The 12,932-nt window shown below is 36.5% G+C and overlaps 1 protein-coding gene across 3 annotated transcripts in view; it reads right to left on the bottom strand.

The window, feature by feature from the left end:
• The window catches only part of Oxr1 (oxidation resistance 1), a 344,354-nt gene that overhangs the window by 158,927 nt on the left and 172,495 nt on the right, over positions 1 to 12,932 (bottom strand). Inside the window, exon 1 of one of the 3 annotated variants that reach the window (XM_045142698.1) lies at positions 1,104 to 1,362. The exons of the other annotated variants lie outside the window; for them this stretch is intronic. The gene's annotated coding sequence lies outside the window, so the exon portion shown is untranslated. Of the gene's footprint in view, positions 1 to 1,103; positions 1,363 to 12,932 lie in introns of those variants that run through there. 3 annotated transcript variants of the gene reach the window in all.

Genomic DNA, 12,932 nt, shown 5'->3' with positions numbered 1-12,932 from the left:
AAGTCTAGAGCCTATTTCAAAATCTCATCATGTTATAAATTAGTGATTGCTTAATAAGTTTAAGCCTGTTGTTAAGTGATAAGATCCATCCTGTTATGTTTTTGTAAATAATGGAAATACAACCCTACTGTATTTAGTATATTTTGCACTATAAACTGTGGTTTTTCTAAGCTTCACTAATAAATTCGTATTTGCCTGTTTAACATGAACAAAGACTAGGTTAAAAAGTTTTAAAATGCCCTATACTTTTCCTTTTAGATTCTCCATTGTTGATGAAGCAACCTAGAGGAAATAAGCCACCCGGACCACTGTCAGGGGCATCTCTGAGTTATTCATCATGCTGTTCACCAGCACACAATGATGTGATGAGTTTCCTATATTTAGTTGCCACACAGAACAAGTGCACTGCTTTTGGCTTATTATTAACTCTTACTCGTCAATTTCTACCAAACCTTATTTAAACAAAAAGATTATTATATCTTTTTCTCTCCAATTGAGCAGTCCTAAATTTGATCAATACTGGTCTCCTTACAATCCATTAAAATATTTATGCATCTTACTATGCTTTTCATCCATTACTCTTCTAAATTATCTTATACTTTCAGAAAAGTTGGTAGGTACTGGTTAGAGAACATTAAATCTTGTGTTTTCTTTTTCATACAAGCAACTCCTTAGAATCTCAATACTTTCAAAATAAACATGGGTGATATTGCATGTATTGTGTGATTTTATTCATCTATTCTCATGGTTAGAATGAGAAAGGTATTTGCTCCTACAAATTTCTGCTGAGGAAATGGGACATGGAAAAAAGAACAAGCAGATAATAATAATAAAAATAAGAAAAGCGTTTTAAGTATTTTTCAGATATTCACTTCACAAAATGATAAAATTAAGTAACATGCCTCCCAGTAGTTTTTTTTCTTAAAGCTAGACAACTTCCCCATAGACCACTATACAAATATCCATATTTGCTATTTGCATAATATTCTATTACATGCTTAATGGTTGTGCTTTAATATTAGGCCTTAACTTTCCCAAACAGGTGACTGATATTTTAGTCAAATGAAAACTACAGAATAAACTGGATGATTTTAGACACTTACTGTGCAGCTTCAGGAATATTGGGCATATTTCCTTGGATTTGAGCCTTCTTTAGCAGAAGCCTGTTGAGTTCTCTCTCAAATATTCTTGCTGTTGCACTGGGTTTATTTCCATCCTGGATTCTAAATCTCTGAGCAAAGAATTTCTTTCAATAGCTCAGTTCTTTTTTTCTCTATCTTTAGCAGACTGTTGAAGTGAGAAGTCTATACCTTCCCACTTATTTCCCTATGACTAACATTAAGACACTTTTGATTCTGAGTAAGACAGCGGTGACTGAAAGACTAAAGAAATAATAAGAGTTTTAGGTTCAAAGAGCAAGTTATTCATTTACTTAAGGACTGTTCAGGGAAATATTTAGCCTATAACCTGAAACATGTTTACAGGGTTGGAGACCATTCAAACACATCAGTCCTGCTTTGTACCTCACAAAACATTAGCATAACTCATATCATATTTTTAAACAATTTTATTTATTTGCATGTGTATATGGAAGTGTGTGGCATACATGTGGTGGTCAGAGGACATACCTGAGATACCTACCCCTTGCATCTGTCTTTATATAGTGCTGTGGAACTGAACCTGAATTGAAGCAGGCTTTGCAAGTGTGTGGTTTAAGTCAGATGTCCCCCAAAATTCATGTGTTTTGAATGTTTGGTCCCCAGGTCATGGCAATTTGGAAGGTACAACCTTGCTGGAGGAGGTGTGTTGCTGGGACTGGACTCAGGGCTTTTAAAGCCAGCTCCCCCTTGCCAGAGTTCAGCGATCTCTCTTGCTGCTGTTTTCCACCTGTGGTACAGGTAGCAGAGGTAATGTCCAGCTATATTTTGTGCTGCTGTCATGAAGCTTCCATTTAAGACTGTAAGGCAGATAAAAGCTTTCTTCCTAGCAGTTGCTTTTTTCCAGGGCTTTTATCCCAGTAGCATGATGGTAGCTACAAGTAAGCACAGCTGCTGAGCCCTTTCCCTGCCCTCATATTACACTGCCTGAAATCAAATTATATTCATCAAAAGGAAATAAAAATATTCAATGCTTTACAAGTGTTGAGGATGTGGAGAAATTAGAACTATTCTGCAACACTGGTGAGAAGATAAAATTATGCAAACATTGAAGTGCAATGGAAAGTAATGGTGTTTCTTCAAAAAAATCAAACCTTGAACTGCTCAAGGACCCACCAGTCACATAATGGGTACATTTTATCTAAAAGACTTGAAATGGTGCCCCAAAGAAATATTTCCCTATCCATATGGATATCAGCAGTCTTCATAACAGCCAAGAGGTAGAACCAGTTGAAACATTCACAAACAGATATAAAAGTATGGCAAATAAAATATACACAAAAATATTATTCAGCCTTGAAAATAAAGAAAATTCTATCACATGCTAAAATATAGATATAACTTAGGGGCATTTTAAGTGAAATAACTGCATCACAGAAGGACAAATACTGTATGATGCCATGTAATGAAACACAGAGAACACTCAAATTTATAGAAATAAAGAGTAAACTTGTGGCTATCAGGGACAGGGAAGAAGGGAAAGGAGAGATGTGATTTAATGGGCTTATAGTCCGTGTTGCAAAAGAAAGTTCTGAACAGCTGGCACTTAAAATGGTTATAATCATGAAAAAGAAAATTAAAATTATTTTAAGGATATTAGCTTTTTTTTCTATGTGTAGTTATTATTCACTTAGAATCAAAGCTATCAGTCAATACATGGAAAAAAGATGCTGGCTAGCAGTTATGTTTTCTATTCTAAATCATGACTAAAGATTTTGTGCAGCTGGCTGGAAGAGCGTGGTCAGTTAGCATACACATGCCTCTACTGTGAGCCTGGGATGACAACAGCATCTTGGGATGCTGCCAAAAACCCAGAGAAACTTTTAAAAGTTTGAACCAATCATTGCAGCTCCAAACTTCACTGAACTGAACAGCTGAACAGATCACTAAGACTCAATTATATAAAATCAACACACCTAGCATCATGATTTAGAAAGTAGAATCAGAGCTCAGTCTAAACCTTGGTTGTCCCACTTAATGACTCTGGGCAAGTCACTCAGCCATCCTAAGCCTTAAGCATTCCTTCTCGTTTCTGTAGAGTGAATAAGTTAATAATTACCTTATGGAGATCTGAGCCACACTGCCTCACAAAAGAAAAATGCCTCCTGCTGTTCACTCATGGATTAAATTGTAAGTCTTGGTTCTTAATAACAACCATTTATTTTTCAGAGTGATATGTGAAGAGTTTTTCTTGTTAATGATATGACTAGGAAAATAAAATCATAATGCTTTATTGACTTTCTGAGGTCAGGTTTCATAATTACTCTGATCTTATAGATTATTTAAATATTTCATTTCTCTCGTGATTATCATCAAACTCTTTGACATCCTGGGAAGTAGCAAAACTTTATGTAATGGTTCATTTCTGGTTGTCAATTTGACAGGATTTAGAATTACCATGGCTACAAATTTCTGATTATGTCTATGACGGATTTTCTAGATTAGATCAGTTGAGGTACAGGGACCCATGGCAGACAGCATACCATGGGCTCGGTGCCTGGAATGTTTACAAAGGAGAAAGTTAGTTGAGCATTTATTTAACTGTTATTGTCTTTGCTTCCTCCCTGGTGAAGTTGTGATGAGGTTTTATTTGGTGGTTCAAATGCAAACCCTATACCAGAGCCCATGCCTGTTTTTAACCTAGGAATTGGATAAAACAGACTGAGAAGGATAATTATCAAATTATTACATTTTGTAAGTCAGAAGTCAGGAGAGGTGAAAGACGGCTCACAAACAAAAAAAGAGGGAATGGCAGGGAGATTAGGCGAGAAAGGGGAAAGTCCAAGAACCAAAGGATGAGGCATGGAAATATTCCATATGGTCTAAAGACCCATGTAAAATCCATGGTCCTAGGGGAACATAAAAATATCCTTCCCTACTCTGGCAGCAGCTTAGCACATTGTATAAGGGCAAAAAGTAAAAGCCATTACATACAGGTTCACTATCATGGAGAAAAATGTCTTTTCTTATTGAATCCACATATACTAAGTACAGAACCAGCAAGTCTGCTAATTGTCTAGCTCAGCAACTTGGTATTATAACAGGCTGCTCTCCTCTGTTCACTGCAATTTCTGGGCTTCTATACTCTATGGATCTTTCAGAGACTGAAAAAGATTCTGAACTCTTTGCTTAAAAGTGAGTTATTTCCATTTTTTTTTTGTTGTTGTCTTTTTGTTTTGGCTTATGGAAGTAGATGCAACATACAAATGGAGCAAATGACAACTGTGTCATAGAAGTCAGATATAATTAACAGTGCTCCATAATTATATAGATGTGCCAGAAAGTGGCCATTCAGACATGATACTCAATTTTGGGTATTAAGTACAATCATCAAATGTCATTATTAGAGGGAATTAAAAACAATGGTAAATATTTAAATAACTTCTTAAATGCTGGACAAGTTTAAGATATTTACATGAAATACATATATATTCATTTGTAGGCAAGCATGTTTTTTATTCACATCACAGGGAACATAAACAGGCACAGAGAGGTAAAGAATCTTGCCTAAGGTCACACAACTAGCAAGTTATCAAATCAACACTTGACTTCAGTTCGAGTCTGGAGCCAAGAAGTCCAGTTGCAGGGCTTTCCAATATTCTTCCCTGAGTCTTCCTCAGTGATCAGGCACCTTTTCCTCCCACTTTGCCTGGAATTTCTTGCTAACTTATTCAGCCAGAGAGGCAAACTCCTTTACTTTGGCCGATCATGACTAAGCCTTTACCTCTAGTAAGGTGAAAGGACACAGGAAAGCCAGGAGTTGGAATAAATCTAGGGTGAGAAGCTTGTTAACAAAGGATTAGAAGATTTTAGGCTTGAGGACGCAAGCTTCATGTAGTCATGTATAACCAAGCACCACCTTAAAGAGGGAGTTCCAATAAAAACCAAGCAGTAGGAAAATAATTCAAACTGGGGCTAGCCAGAATCAGTTAAAAAAAAAAAAAAAAGAAAAGAAAAACTGTAATCAAATCAGACATGGCTACGCACAGAAAAAGTGGAGAGAATACTGAGTTTCAGAATCTATGGGAAAGCAAGCTAAGTTAACAATACAGAGAGGGGCATTTATTTCAGGAAATTTGGTATACTTTTATCCTAGTGGGGAAAAATGAGATCATTTACGTGGTACCAAGGTCAAAGTTATGGTGTTGTAGTGGTTGAATTCAGATAGTGGTAGCAATAGGTGGAAAGTAAACAAGGAGACTGGAGCATTTTTAATGGAAAGAACATCCAAATATCACATGAGCACCATTTATTAATGTATAACCAGGCATTCCAAATATGTGAATAATGAAAGATTTCAATGCTTCAAGTCCACAACTTAGATGTGAGAATAACAAAATGAATTGGTCTTATAAATTAACAACTGATCTATTTCTACAACCATACTAAGTACATATTGTTTAATTTTTTATATGCCTGTCACAGTTTTATAGTTACACACATTAGTGCACAATACATGGCAAATTCTTCTATTTTACATGATATATATAGCTGTTTACTTTCTAATCTGGATGAAAATCTTTGGAAACATTTTATAACTTGCTGAGTCCTTCTTCAATAGTATGTGGGATCAAACTAGATTCTCTTCTTGGTATACGGGCTAACATAAACACAAATTCTACTCTAATTTTACATGTAGGTAATATTAACAGTAACAGTGATCTACTTCATAACTTCTAGAGTACTACTCTCAAACAACTTAAATTTAATAATTTAATACTTCTATGTATTAGACCATTCAGACTATTAAAAACCATAAGAAAAATATTATTATCTCTAAGAAAACCACAGTTGATGATTAATGCACTTACTCCCAAGAATTCATTTCAAGTTTTAGAATAATATTTGTGATCAAGTATTATCTACAAAGTTGTATTTACAAATTTGCCTTATCTTAAGAGGTAATTTTTCTGATATTAAACTCATCATAAAATAATATATGAGAATTGACTATTTTTGAATAAATAAGCCGTAATTGCACTATTATTATAAAGCATTAGTGCTTTCAAAACATAATCTCATACATATTAATGTGCATTTCCACCTCTCCTCTTTGTCAGACACTCTGTTATCACTGACATTATATGTTATATTTTTCTAATTTATCATTTGTACTTTGCCATAAATTTGAAAAATCATATAATCAAATGTGTTAACATTTCATCTAAATTTCAGTGTTAATTTCCTTTGAAATAAGGATTTTAAGTCTAAAAATGCATTGGATTTGGCACATAGATGAGGTGCAGTTCACTGAAGAAAATACTCATTTTAAATATATTTTTCAAGACTCCTGGCCTAATCCAGTTAGTAGATATCATTAAACTTTTTGTCATTAAGTGTAGGTGTCATTATTGAGATGTGTTTATTTGCCTTGCACCTGCTTTAGTGCCTAACATAGTTGGGCATAAGAATTTATGTGTGTTAAAACAAGTAGATACATATTGAAAAATAGCATTTAATGTAGCTATGAAAGCATCACTGATACATGCTCCAAAGTTTGATAAATGTCCTCCTTTCACATAACTCACTGAGTAGCTTGCTTTATTCAGAGGTCCTGTGTAGAGTCTACTAGTTTTGTCCCTGATATCTGTACTTACTTTCTTCTATAAAGGGTTTAACTGAGCATAAACTGTCCACTAAAAGCCCAACCACCCAAACTTACGTAGTTCTAGTTGCTACCATGTGGTTAATCTTTCTTTAAAGCTAGAATGAGCATGAATGAGGTAGGTCATGCTTCTAAGGGAAACATTTTGTGCTTGTCTTTGCTTTTCCTAGTTTTTCACGAGCTGAAAGGCAAATGATGGAATGAATATCAGAGCAATCATTTTAGGCCACTAAATAGGGGCTAAATTCTAAGGAAGGAGAAAAAGAAGATTCATTTAGCCTTTATACTAAAACATCTGCCCAGAGGTTACTTATCCTCACTACTTTGTGGGACAGAAATAAATAATTTTTGGCCTTTATTATAGCAGACAAATTAGTATGCTAATGATTTCTGCTTCTGTCTGACAGAGGCAGCTGGGGTTAGTTGATTACTCTTAGAAGATCACCATTATTATTATCACTATACTAAAGTCACTAAATTTAGTGGCCATTCCCCAACATTTAAACATCTTAAAAGACAATTTCATAGGCCAATTAATATGGCATTTTGAGAGTGAAGAATGCCATACAACTCAAACCAGATGTCACTAAAGCCTTCCAAGTTTATTTAAAGAAAAATTTATTTTCTCCAAATTAAGTCACTCAGTATATCCATCTGACCCAGACTCAGTTGTTGTAGAACATTCCAAGAATTTGTTTATGGGTAGAATATTGGGTATGCTTTCAGATCATATGCGTTCCCATACAAGTGTTGAAATGAGAAGTATTTTTGTTGTTGTTGTTTCTTTCTTTTTTTTTCTGAGGCAGGGTCTTGTTCTTGTCCAAGCTGACCTGGAATTCACTATGTAGTCTTAGGATGGCCTCAAACTCATAGCAATCTTCCTACCTCTGTCTCCCGAGTGCTGGTATTAAAGCTGCGCACCATCATGCTCATCTGAGAAGCAGATTTTCAATTGACTGCCTACAATAGTGCCAGATAATTCCTGTAGACCTTGTAAGCATACCTTGCATTCACTTCCTGTCCTAATATTCCTCGCTACCATCCCTTCTTAGAGAGACAAATCAGGAAGTAACAGCAAAGGGGACTGCTGAAACATTTAAAATGACTTTCTTTGAAAGACTAATGGATATATTATAAGCCATTTTAGATTATTCAAATCATGTATATAAAAGGTCAGAATTTCATACGTACTTCTGAGATTTTAGTAGAACCATTACTGCATATAACAATTCTATTAGGCAGATTTTTTAAACAATATTCAATTCAATAAATTTTTCCTTTTTATTTTCTGAAAGTATAAAACTCAAGCTTACCTTTTTTTCTAAAAATGTACATTAAATACATGACATATATATCTCACAATTTCATTAATTATTCATGTTAACTTGATTAAGCCACAGGGTACCCAGACATCTGTCCAAACATTATCCTTAGTATGTGTGTATAGGGGTGATCTCAGTGAGGTTAACATTTGGCCTTATAGACTGCGTAAAGATTCCCTTCCTAATATAGATGGGCTATAGCCATCAATTCAATAGTGTAAGAGAACAAAGGGGCTGAGTAAATGAGCTCTTGCTTATTGCTCAAGATGAGAAACCATCATCTCTGGCCTTCATATTTGGACTGAATCATATTATTTTGTTAAGTTTTAAGTTTGCAAGTAAGTTTTCTTTTCTTTGTTGTTGTATGTGTGTGGTATTGTGTGTGTGTGTGTGTGTGTGTGTGTGTGTGTGTGTGTGTGTGCGTGCATGCGCGCAGAGGCCAGAGGCTGACATCCCCATCCTCATATACTCTGCACCATAGTTTTTGGGGCAGAGTCTCTCACTGAACCCAGTCAGGTAGACTAGCTAGCCAATAAGTACTAGAGATTCTCTTGTTTCTGCATCCCCACAGCTGATATTATAGGTACAATTGCCACACTCAAATTTCACCCGGGTACTGAGGATCCAAACTCAGGTCCTCATGCTTATGTTGCAAACATCTGTTAGTTCCTCTTGACTAGACCTTCCATCCTTGATTTTCTAGGTTTTCGCACCTTCAGATTCAAATTGGGACTAAATATTGTCTCGCATCAGTATCCAGTTTAAATCTACGTGCGACTTCTCAGCCTGTAGAATTGCGTGAGTCCAATTCTCTCTAGTAGCAAATTTTGTTTACACACACACACACACACACACACACACACACACACACCATGTGTGCATATTATTTATTGTTTCTCTTTCTCTTAAGATTACCGAACTAAGGCAATTTGGGGTACTGTGCCAAGATGGGAATACCGCTGTAAATTATGTGTGTGTGTGTGTGTGTGTGTGTGTGTGTGTGTGTGTGCCAAATTTCACTGTTTCTTGCTCTAACTTATTCCATTTTGTTTAAAGCTCATTTCTCAGGCCATGCTTTGGTCTGGAAGTCTCCATTTTTTTATTAATTAGTCTTGTACTAAGCGAGTACAGTCAATTTGGTACCATTGTTAGGCTCATCCATATCCTACCCCTTCCCCTGGCCCCTCCTTGTTGAGGTATATGGGTCATGCATTCTGGAGTTATCCCACAATTATGGGTAGGAGGAAATGTCTCTGCATATCCTGACCCAACGTGTGACTCTGACATTCTTTCTGCCCCCTCTTCTGCAAAATTTCCCTGAGCCATGTTGGGTTCATTTTTGGTCTGCTTCAGTGATGAGGTGTTGGGGGCCTCTGGGTCTCTGGATATCTAATTTTTATTAGTCGATTTTCCTCTGTGTTGATCTCCCTCACATATTTGACTTCTTTTTAAGTACAAACTCAGGATGGTCTTGCACCCTGCACACATAACCAACACCTGCCCAGTTCCACCAATCAGAAATAGACTAATAAATAATTGACCCATGAAGTAAAAAAATAGCACTCTATAAGCTCATCCAGTCATATGAGCTAGGAGTATTGTAAAAACATATCAGAAAAACCAGGCCCAAGAACTGATCAAACACACCAGTCCAGGAAAGCACACAACACCCTCATCTGGTCCTCATAAGGAACACAACTAACACTGCAATAGTTATAGCCCCTACAAAGCTGTCATCCATCTGACCACTGGTGTGCACAAGAAGGAAATGAAAGATTGCCTCAGGGGCTTCAGCACAGTTAGGTCCTTACTTCTGTCACAGCCTACTAGAATTTCTGTCAGTCTGTCCATCTGCTCATCAGGCTGGAACTGGTCCAATGGTTCTGTACCTTAAGTCTAAAGGCCCTATCTTGTGTCTACTGATTGGCTTAATCCTGGGGCTCAGATAAAATCTGTGACCCTCTAACTTGCCTCTGTGACTGGCAGATGGAGAATCTAGCCAGCTCTCCAGCTAGGTTTGTATCCAACATCACCCCCATTCCTCTCTCTTTACGTCTCTATGAGCCTTCTGCCTCTGCCTCCAGTAGGCCTCCTTTAAACTCCCTGAAAATTGTTGTGGCCTCTTTGAAGTTATTCTGTAACTTCCACTCATATACATAGTCACTGTAAACATTGGGATTAAAAGAACCGATGCTTACTCAAGACCAGATACCAAGGGAAATAGGGATGACTTGACAAACTGCATCAATGACATTTATGAATTTATTCTATTCAGTAAGTTCTGACATGAGAGAAAGACACCTGGTGTTCTGACAGAACACTCATAAGCCACAAGAAAGCAGCTTTGCAAGTGGGTAGTGACTAGAGACGGGGAGAGTTTTGACATATGTTCTACAGATAAGTCTGATTTGGGCAGATAGAGGAATTATTGGAAACTAGAGGTAAAACAGTCTTTGTTGTAGAGTGCCAAAGAGCCTGGTTACATCTCAGTATTTAGTGCAAAGTAGGTCATGAATGAGTTAAAAACTAGCATTTGGCAGAGATTGCAAAGCAAAACATTGAAGGTGTGGTCTGGGTCCTCCTTACTTATATAGTAAGTTGTGTGAAGAGAGAGTGATTAAAGAAGGATTTCTAGACTGCTGAATTTCTCATAATAAAAACTGAAGAAAGTCCACAAACCAGGAAGAGAGACATTGAAACCATGGCTACACAACACTATGGATGGTGGTTTGAATATAAAATGTCTCTCCTACACTCATGTGTTTAAATACTTAAGCCCCAGGTGGTAGTGTTGAGAAGACTGGAACCTTTGTGAGGTAGAGTTGCTAGTGCTACTGGGGCATGCCCTCAGGTGTTACAGACAGGTCCACTCTTTCTTTTTCTACTTCCTCTTGCTGATGTGGCCATGTGACATTAGCGTCCATTCCTGCCACCTTCCCCTGACATAATGAACTCTAACCTCTCAGACTAATAAACCAGAATAAACTCTTTCCTTCCCTAAGCTACTTGTAGTCAGTATTTTTTTTTTCCAGAAATGGAAAGTATTTGATACAATACTATTTAAACATCTCTGAGATGGTGAATACAGAACCTAAGGTTTCCCATTCACTGTAGCTGCTCTAGTGAACCTCTGTCTAATATATGCCTCTCTCATCCTTGGTAAAGCATCCACATTCTTGCCAATATTTCACTTCTTTCCAATGTACCACATATACTTCTCCAATAGCCAGTATGGCTCTATGTTAAAAAAAAAAAAAAAAAAAAAAAAGCATCCATGACTCAGGCCTAAGCCATGTGGTATAACATCATACTCAGCTGCATTATTGGGTAAGGTGGGATAAGAACTCTTAATTCATTGTTTAGGCTAAGCATCAGAATGTTGCTTTAGATGGGAAAATTTGTGCTCTTCTCTGCTGAATATTACAGAGACAGGAAGTATGAGAGTCAGGTTCTCAGCTGTGCCCAGTAGAATGCTGGCTACTTTATATTGGACATCTTAATTGTTAAGAAGCCTGGAAGTGAATAAGATAGTTATCTTGGGGCCAGAAGGTAAGAATATCAAATAAAGTCAGTATACAAAAGCAGAGTCAAGAAACTGAGATGGTAAGAACATGTGTATTCTCATGCTTTTTTTTCCCCCCAAATCAGCTTACTTGTGAGTTTCAGCCAGTTTGCTTTCAAATGCTTACTTGTTCAAATAAATTTGATAGAATTATTTATTTGTTAATTGTAACTAAATAGCATCCTGATACATACAACAAAAAAACTGAGATGAATATAAGGCTTAAGCCAACATTAATTCAATTCAACTTTACTGGTAACATCAGTCACCTCTTTTAAAAGGAGTCTTTTTTTTATTTTGAACCAATGAAATTATTGAAGAATATGTTTAATTTCCTAAAACTCTTAAGGCATTTTTGTATTGCATATGAATGTGGTAGGAGAAAAATTCATAGTAATTTTCTGTTTATTTTGAGTCCAGGCATTTATTGCCTTCCATTTTATTTATGTTCTAAACTGAAAAGTTGGGATCCTCATTAGGGAATACCTGTAACCCTACTGAGGAACATCCCCAAAAGAATGGGGCAGGGATTAAGGAAAAGAGAGTACAAACAGTTGATGTATCCATATGAAATATGTTGTTAATGAAAATAATAATAATAATAAACATTAAAAAAAGGTGTAGGGAATGAGCCTCATGGGCTCCGTCAACACATCACCTGTGATGGGGAAAGGACAGATGCTACTCCCACACCTTCCACAGTAGGTAATTGCAGCTAATGGTTGCTGAAGAGGATTGTAGCAGCTGGTACCTTGACCATTTCATAGTAAATAACCTTCCACCTACAATCATGCAAGCAACCCTAATTTTATTCAATGGGTAAAAAAAATAAAGAATGAAAGCAAAATGGGGACTAAAGGTAGGAGAAGAGCGTTCAAGGGAGAAGGTCAAGAGAGAATAATTGGGGAGAATAAAATAAAAATTCATTTGTACATGTATGAAAATGTCAAAAATTAAAAAATTAAAAAAATAAAAATAAAAAAAAAACCCTAGCGGGCCATGAGAAATACCATATCTGAAAGTTTGGAAAACTGGGCATGCCAGTCTTTTTATATTTGTCTAACACTTTCACAACTACAATTGGATCTTGAAAAGAAATAAGAAATTTCTACACTTTCTGAGATAACTTTAATATCTTCCAAATAAGGTATATTTTGGGCTGGAAACATTGCTTGGTGGTTAAGACATTTGCCAGCAAAGCCAAAGGACCCAGGTTTAATTTCCCAGTACTCACGTAAAGCCAGATGAACAGGGTGGCACATGCACCTGGAGTTCCTTTGCAGAGG

The sequence above is a fragment of the Jaculus jaculus genome, chromosome 2 (genome assembly GCF_020740685.1).
Source record: "Jaculus jaculus isolate mJacJac1 chromosome 2, mJacJac1.mat.Y.cur, whole genome shotgun sequence".
In the NCBI taxonomy this organism is placed as follows: domain Eukaryota; kingdom Metazoa; phylum Chordata; class Mammalia; order Rodentia; family Dipodidae; genus Jaculus; species Jaculus jaculus.
The sequence above is the reverse complement of the archived record's forward strand: the minus strand, read 5'-3'. Positions and strand labels throughout refer to the sequence as shown.